Source organism: Amblyomma americanum, chromosome 2 (genome assembly GCF_052857255.1).
Source record: "Amblyomma americanum isolate KBUSLIRL-KWMA chromosome 2, ASM5285725v1, whole genome shotgun sequence".
Taxonomy (NCBI): Eukaryota; Metazoa; Arthropoda; class Arachnida; order Ixodida; family Ixodidae; genus Amblyomma; species Amblyomma americanum.
In genome coordinates this window covers 182,981,473-182,990,016 of record NC_135498.1, presented here as the reverse complement: position 1 = coordinate 182,990,016, position 8,544 = coordinate 182,981,473, and the positions used below count along the sequence as shown (strand labels likewise).

At 47.3% G+C, this 8,544-nt stretch overlaps 1 long non-coding RNA gene across 1 annotated transcript; it reads left to right on the top strand.

Annotated features, from left to right (window-relative positions):
* Positions 1 to 1,873: 1,873 nt before the first annotated feature.
* Positions 1,874 to 8,205, top strand: LOC144122055 (uncharacterized). The gene is made up of 2 exons (XR_013312790.1): positions 1,874 to 5,494; positions 7,070 to 8,205. It is a non-coding gene; the product is annotated as an uncharacterized LOC144122055 (long non-coding RNA).
* The last annotated feature ends 339 nt before the right edge of the window (positions 8,206 to 8,544 follow it).

Sequence of the window (8,544 nt, the reverse complement as noted above, 5' to 3'; positions counted from 1 at the left end):
AGATAATTTCTGAATACAAGAATACAATTCATTTTTCGCCCTCATGAAGCATGGCTCACGAAAATTTCTCGTTTCAGTAATGATATTCATTGAATTCGTGTGCGTGTTTCCGGAGTCGTTTGTGTGTTTTTAGAATTTTGTTAAGCGTCTACAAAAGTGCAACGCGAGTACCTTCTTCATAAAATATGAAAACTTAACAGCAAATCTAATATATTTGCTGCACTCCACCACATTTACACAAGAAAACCCGACTAAAAGGGTGGCAATGATAGACGCCGCATACACAGCGGAAACAAGTCCGGTAGGAAGTCTCATCACAGATGTCCCTAAGCTGGAGGATCATTCGGCTGAAATGACATCTGGCTCAAACAAGAAGCTTAGCGTTCCGGTCTAACATGCACGTTTTCCACAGCCTATGGTCCGATGAGATCAGGTCCGATGAAAAAAAAAAATCATGTCATAGGGTTCTTAATCACGTTGAGTGGCCACAATGTAACCTGCACTGTAGGAATTTCAAATAAAGTCCTTCTTTTCCGTCTTTTTCAGCACATACCCACAGAAATCGCATACTTGCAGTTTATAAAACAGTGTTCAATAGTTGCAGGTACAAGGCACAGACGACAGTTAACAGAAGGCCACAAAAGGACATCGATTCTTGGCGAACAAAGGGGAAGTTACTATATACTTTGCCTTAGGACACTATCTTAATGAGTAGATGTGCCATAAGAAGGGGAAGAAAGAAACTAAAATAACTAAACAATAAAATGGGAATACATGAAAACAATCTTGGTCAGAACCAGGGGCTCGTTTCATTCTTTCAAATAATCACCGCAATTACAGCGTAACTATTAAGAAAGCGAGCGTGTAATTGCACTTGCTGCCGCAATATAGACAAATATTCCGTGTTTTCCTATTTCACAGGATTTACCATGTCAACCTCTTTCTTAAGAACAAATTGAGATACCACCTGGTTACGTCTCACATCGTTTCGACCATCGCTATAAAGTTGGTTTTCCTTTATACCAAACCAACCCTTCTAAAAATCATTCATTCCAAGTACGGCACTAAGTTGCAATGACCTCTCCTGATCTATCGCCGAAATTTCTGACAATTCTGTTTTCAGATCTGCATTAACTGACCAGCTGCTCTCAGAAACATATGAGATTCCAGCATTGCGACTTTTGTTTCTTTCCTCTACATAATTCTTCCTCTGCCTTCCTTCTTAACAGTAATTCGTTAATGGCATCCGCTTCACTAGTTTCTTCCCTTCACTCCTGTAAGGCCGCGCTTCATCAACGCGCACATTTTTTTTTTAACCCCTTAGCTTGCGGGCCTCTGGTCTACGCTCCCCCCTACCCGCGTGCCTTCACCCCCCCCCCCCCCCTTCTCCTACCCCCGCAAGCAGTGGCAAAGGCGCAGGAGGCACTGGCTGCTTGACCGCTGTGACGGCCGAAGACACCTGGCTTTGTTAAGCGCACCAGGAAAGCATGCGAAGCGCGCACAACGAGCACGTGGTGCTGATCGGTCTTAGGCAGCATTCCCACTGCGGCAGAATGCGGACCACCTTGCATTCCGCGATGGGCCCCCCCTTTTTTTTTTTTTGGCATTCTCGATGGCACAGAAGCTCCGCGGTTCTCCGCCGTCTGACATTCCTGCGGCGAGCCAGTGGGTCAGTGGTCCCGCCAGTTAGCTGAAAAACAACTTTTCATCCTTCGAGAGGCGACGCGCGGCGGGGAAGGGGAAAGCATCAAGCAATAAGGGCGAGAACTCCCCCCCCTCTCTCGGGGAGAGGGTTTTCAGAATGTTTTCTGTATGTGTTTCTTTCTTTTTTTTTAGTCAAGCCCCGGACTCGAAGTTGGGTCCAACCTGCAGGGGCTGTGGCTACTACCTCCATTGGTTATCGAAGCTTAGGGCGGGCCTGGAAATATGCCCGCCCTAACTCCAGAAAAAAACAAAACAGCCATGCTATCAGAAAGTCTGTCTGCAATATTCGAGCAATGACCGCATGCCTGCGCAAGAGACCACCTTTTGGCAGCGACACGCCTGCGGTCGCGCCGGGCGACGGACCACGCTGCTTCCTGACTGCCCTGCTCGTCGCTAAGCCTAGCTAGGTAGTTTCTCATCGATGCCGCAGCTGAGGGCGCTTCGGAACAGGCCAGCGCTATAATAAAAATACTACTGTCGTCACCCCATTCACTGCGAGCCTGTCCCATAAAAAAATACATATATGCCAGATCTCCGCGACGCCTTCAGCAGTGGATGTTGCGAAAGCCAAGGCCGAGCCGCACAAGGCAGCAGCAGCAAAGCGGCTATGGGATGAAATTTCCTCGTATCGCAGTTGTCCCTTCTACCAGCATCTCCATATTGGTCAAAAATCCTCAGAAAATTACACTCTTGACGTTCAGCGCAAAACAACTAACGCGCACAAGCACAACACACCACGATAGAGGCACACGAAAGTAAACAAACACCGACGTCGACTCAACAAAGCTTCTTGTAGCGACGGCTGCCTATCACTGTGGCTAGACCAAGAGGAAAGATGCGTAAAAATTTGAGTCAGGCTAGTTAATTTCGTCTACTGAATGATTATGAGAGCTCCAGTATAAGTTTAACTGCTTTCTATAGTATACAAAACAAGTTATTAGTACATCCACTGATGCGACAAACATTAATATTTCTTTAGCCTCGTTACCATACCTCTTACTTCTGTGGGTAAGGGCGCTTTCCGTAAGGCTGCCGAAAGGTGGATTTCTGAATCACATCTCCGCCTTTCCCTTACCTTTCACTTTCAGTAACCTTTCTGAAAGGCGCCCTTCGCGTTAAAGTAAGGTAAAGGTAAGGCCAGTTTGTGAATACGGGGGTAAGGAGCAGCGCCGGGCAGACTTAGGCCCCAGGCATACCCACTAGTACGGAAGAGAACGACCCCTCCCGGCATTCGACAAATGCACAAAGACAGGACGAGCGGAGTACGGCCAACTCTTTGCTGCGATCGACAGAGACTGACAGCGTCGCTCCCCAGGCTCAGCTCGAGCAGCCAGTGTCACTAGAGGACGAGCTGAACTGCGCAATCAGCACAGTGGCGCAAATGGCAAATCGCGAGGAACCGGAAGAAGTTTCGGAACTTTTTCCAGCTATGCCGACCCACCAGTTGCCGCCGTCCTTGGCAAAGACAGTCGACGCTGATCTAACCGTGGTGAGCGCGGAAGAGCAGAAGCCAGGAGCGAAAACGGGCACTCGGGAAGAGAGCGTCTTACACCCGGCGTGTCGCTCATAACCTGGCAATGAATGCCAGCCGTCGGAGGTTGGCGGCAGCGACGCAGACTCCGCTGTCGGCGGTTATGTCCCTGCACAGCGACCTGATAAGACAGAGGGAACGTGCGACGCGCTATTTTTTGAGATACGCGCGAGTAGTAATAGAGAAGGCGCAGACGATGCTGTTTTACTTGGCTCCTACTCGAACAACCCGGTGGAGGATCACGGCCCAGTAGGGCTAGAGTCCAGTAAAGGTGAGTTATTTGCGGCGGTTTCCCTGATCAGTTACCTGAGCAGGCCCGCAAGGGGCAGCTTTAGCATCCCGCTGCCGCTAGGGGGAAGGTTCGAGGGCGAACTTGTCTTACGAACTGCGTCTCCATCAGAGCAGAACCAGATCAGGCAAGAATGCGGCAGCGGGATACCACATGCACCAGAGCACCCAATTGTGCTGCAGAGGGAAATACGCGGTGAGTGCGCAAAGTCGGCGTGCCTCCTTTTTGCATGACAAAGCCAGATCGTAACCCCTGTCGGGTACTATGACGAACAACTTTACCAGGCAGCCCGACGCGCGAGCTGCCGCGTAGGCCGCGCACGCCGTACCGCAGCACCGGAAGCCTTGCGATCCGTATTTGGGACAGATCGCGAGGCATAGCCAGGCCAGCCTCGGCCGGCGTTAACGTTCCCGCTCACCCAACGGGGGATGTGCACGGAACTGTTCAGCGCCGCCAAAAGTTGGCGTAGAGACACTTGCACGTCAGTGGACTTTGGTGTGCTTCGTGCGCGTGGGTGTCTGTGTGTAGCTGTGCGGTGCGATTGTTAACGGACTTGTGCGCCGCTACCAAATTGTTTTTTTTTATGTGTGTGTGTGTTACGTGTCAGTCACTCTGATGTGACATTTTTGCGCCATGTCCGGGTTTGTATGCCGTCATGTTTCAGTGTTGTGCATTCCTCTTTTTTATCAGTGTGTGTGGCTATAACCTCTGCACCAGCGGATTTGTGTGCCGCTGTGGCAAGAAGTTGTCTTCGCATCAGAAGCTAAGCTTGCAGGCTTAGGTTATTGCGGCCTTTATTTGGTTTTGCGTAAATGAGCGGACTCCAAGCTCATTTAGCGTCTTAGGGAGGACGTGTAAGGACGCGCTTCATCAACGCGCATATTTTTTTTATTATTCCCTTAGCTTGCGGTTACTGCGGGCCTTTGGTCTACGCCCCCCCCCCCCCCTACACGCGTGCCTCCCCCCTTCCCCTACCCCCGCAAGCAGTGGCAAAGGCGCAGGAAGCACTGGCTGCTTGACCGCTGTGACGGCCGAAGACACCTGGCTTAGTTAAGCGCACCAGGAAAGCATGCGAGTCGCACACAACGAGCACGTGGTGCCGCTTGGTCTTAGGCAGCATTCCCACTGCGGCAGAATGCGGACCACCTCGCATTCCGCGATGGGCCCCCTTTTTTTCTTCTTTTTTGGCATTCTCGATGGCACCGAACCGTCGCGTTCTCCGCCGTCTGACATTCCTGCGGCGAGCCAGTGGGTCCGTGGTCCCGCCAATTAGCTAAAAAAACGCTTCATCCTTTGAGAGGCGACGCGCGGGTGCCGCAGGGAAAGGGAAAGCATCAAGCACTAAGGCCGAGAACTCCCCTCGGGGATAGGGTTTTCAAAATGCTTTCTGTATGTGTTTCTTTTTCTTTTTAGCCAAGCCCCGGGCTCGAAGTTGGGTCCAACCTTCAGGGACAGTGGCTACTACCTCCATTGGTTATCGAATAGGGCGGGCCTCGAAATATTCCCGCCCTAACTTATTTGTTTGCAAAACCTTTAAAATTGCATGTAAAATCATTGGAGAGCAGCCTTGTCTAGTTGAGCCAGAGGCTCCGTGCGGTAGTATGTAATTGTACAGACCTAAACTCTAACCTCGGGTTGATGAGTAAGGTCTTGTCGAGTTTCTCTGAGTGAGATCTTTTCTTTTAAGTTACAGTTTGACTGTCTGTATGACTCAACTTGTAACGCAGTTTGCCCTTGTACATACTGTAATTAAGTTTTCTCTTTGTCTTCATCATCTGGCATCAATCATCGTCTGCTCCTTCAACACCATCGAATTCACGTTTGGAGAGGTCCTGTGCCCCTCCGAAGAAACGCAAAGAACCATTTTTGAATTTACTCCTCCTCAAGTGTCGGCTAATTCCAGACCTTACTATCCTCTGGTCACTAGAAGGCACCTTTACAAGGACCTCTACATCCTGCACGATGCCCTGGTGAGCGCATATGGAGTCGATTTCATTTTTATTCTTACTAGTGGGGCCCTTCCACGTTCGCTTCCTGTTCTCTCGTTTGCGAAATAAAGTATTATTGTTACGTCAACTATTTATAGCTGCGAATTCTACTAATATCCTCCCTCTGCTAATCTTAGAGCCTATGCCTTAGTCGCCTACTACTTGGTCTGCAACCTGCTTCATGCCTACCTTGACACCGAAGTTGCCCATCAGTACAGTTTACTTGACTTTTACTTTGCTCATTGCCGATTCCACGTTTCGACAGAAACTTTCTACGATCTCATCATTATGGCTGGATGTATGTGCGGAGGCCTTTACAACACTTAGTTTTTAATTCTTTTTCAGCCTAATCACGGTTACTTCCACCCTTTCGTTAATAGTATAAAATTGCTGAATGTTTAAAGTTTTATCCTGATTTGCGAGAATGTTCCGTTATCCAAGACAGCACACTACATGCCCTCCCTGTAATAATGTATACGCCTCATCTGTCCTAATCTTATAAATCCCTACGAAATCCCATTTAATAGCCGCTAGTTCCTGAATTAGCACTGCTAGATTAACCTCACTTCGTAAGCTCCTTGCGTTAAACGTTGCCAGGTTCAGTTTCCAATGGTGGCCTGCCCAAAACCAGAGCTCTTTAGCACCCTCCGCTCTGTGACAAGTCGGACCACCCCACGAGGAGTTTTTTTTTTTTATACGCTGAAGAATCGCGCGGCACCAGGATTTGAAATCAGGTCCTCTCGCTTCCGAGGCGGATGCTCTACGACCACGCAATCGCTACATCCTGAGATGTTGTAGCCGTCGCGTGATTTCCTGTTTCGCAGCTCTTGTGGCGTGTTTGCTTGAGGAGTTTCGTTGTTCGCTCCGCATTGCTTGCCTTCACATGAAGTGCTGCCCCTTTTACGCCGCTGCGGCGCTAGTCTTGCCTCTTGAATTGTCCTTGCTGCCGTTTTCTGTTTGGCTGCGAATTCACCGGCGTTTGAGTTCGTATGCCTTTGACGTTTTACTCGTCGTGCGGAACCATGCCTCGCAGACCGCCTTTTCGAAATATAGGAAAGTGGTCACTGGTGTCTGCGCTTAATATCCCTGACTGACAGAAGACAGCTTTCATAAATTTGAGAGATCATTTACACGTACAAGGAGTGATGAAAATGCGGAACACTTCCTGGTGGAGGCGCATGCAAAACACAAAAGACAGTATCATATTGCACTGAACTGTTAACACTTCGTAATCGTTTAGGGTACACGTACACAGTTAAATTAAAGAGCATGTTTTTGAGTGCTTAGAAATAAGTATCACGCCGTCTCCTAACAAGGGAGAACGATTACACAAGCAGGACGTATACACGAGAGTTTTAAGAATATCAGAGTAATCTCACAAAACAAGTTTCAGTGATCATAACCATGCCTGTCTAAAGGACAAAAGCAACCATCAAGTCAAGATTTGTGCCCTCTTTATTTCAACCCTATGGAGCTTTAAGAAAGATGGTAAGGCAATATTTTACGTGCGAGGTGGCAACTTCACTCTATGGGAGCATATCTGTTGTGAGACAACAGATATGCTCAGTTCTTTTTCAGATTCCTGACCAACGCTGCTAGCAGTGTGCGTGATGATTTTCCATTGCTTGGAGAAGTGCTTCCGTCTTTAGTCCAGGCAAAGCGCCAGTCCTTCTCTTTGTGCAGTGCCGTCCTCATCTGTTACATTTTTTTTTCGGGGTGTGGACATAAATGTCCTTTTACAAGAATACGTGACGAGTGTGCGAAACTATTATCATTGTCAGGACGTACTTTCGTTGATATTTAGATGTCTTCTTTACGGTTAGTACGCGTGAGAAGTGGACAACATTTCTCACTTCATTTTATTTTTCTCTCGGCTACCACAGTAAGACTTCGTCGTTTTTACCCATTGGATCATTTATAGCAATAAAGTATTCCCTAAGCTTTCTGGAACGTCTTTTGCGTCAGACAAAGGGATCTCCTTGATTTCAAAGTTCTTCTTCCTAGGGCATTGCTCTTCACATTTTTGACAACCGGTTTTTTATCATATGAAATACTTGCCATTCTTGAGAAATGTAGAGAATTTTATTATGAATGCCGAAAAAGTGTAAGCGCTGCGTCCCGTGGATATTATTTTCCTCTTAGTTCAGGTACACAGAAAAATCAAATGTTTTCTTTCTTTAATATTTTCCTGCTTTTGTTTTCTGTGCAAACGTATTCCAAATGCCCTGTAAAACTTGTATTCTATCCCTGTAAATGTGTTTTTTTTTATGCGCGCAATATATTGTTGTTCATGTGAGACGTTTTTTAGCAATTTACACGCGAGAATTACCTTTTCTTCTCGTGCGTGCTATTCTGCTGCAGTTATTTCAGTGGTATGTTCATATACCTTAAAGGCCTTTAAATGCAGAGTGTCGCTCCTTGTCTACTATTGTATAGTTTCTAGGTGACGCAGTTATGTAGCACTAGGAATGTGTCATGTGTGGCGTTTTATATCTTGAACGACTAGAGAAAGTACAACTTTCTTTTTCTTATCATTGTTTTCCGACCTATATGATATGTAAGCGTGACGCTGGAACCACCCAGAGTCGGAAGCCTTGTCAAGCATTAACAAAGCCTTCGGCCTTTATACCTGAAGACGGCTTTGCGTATTGTTTGATGCTGAAAGCTGAAATTAAAACAAAAATAAAAACCAACTTCGGCTGTCGTCGGAGTTACTTTTCATTTCCTGCGATGGTAACGAAAACAGGTCCCAGGTGAGAGAGAAATCTCGTGAAGTTGACAATGCTTCAATTTTTATTGTTCGGCTCGACCTGCAAGACAACTCATCCAAAACAGAGCAAGGCCGATACGAAATCCTTAGTTCCATGAAGAGCATCAGGTCTACTCAGCACGAGGTGGAGAGTGAAGTTGCGAACATTTACGTTCGACATGGTTCAGTTGAATCATAGTTGTCAAGGTTTGATACTTGTCGGGATGACGTATCTTAATTGACATCCGGTACCAAATTTCTGTGAAGTGAAAATGACTCACTA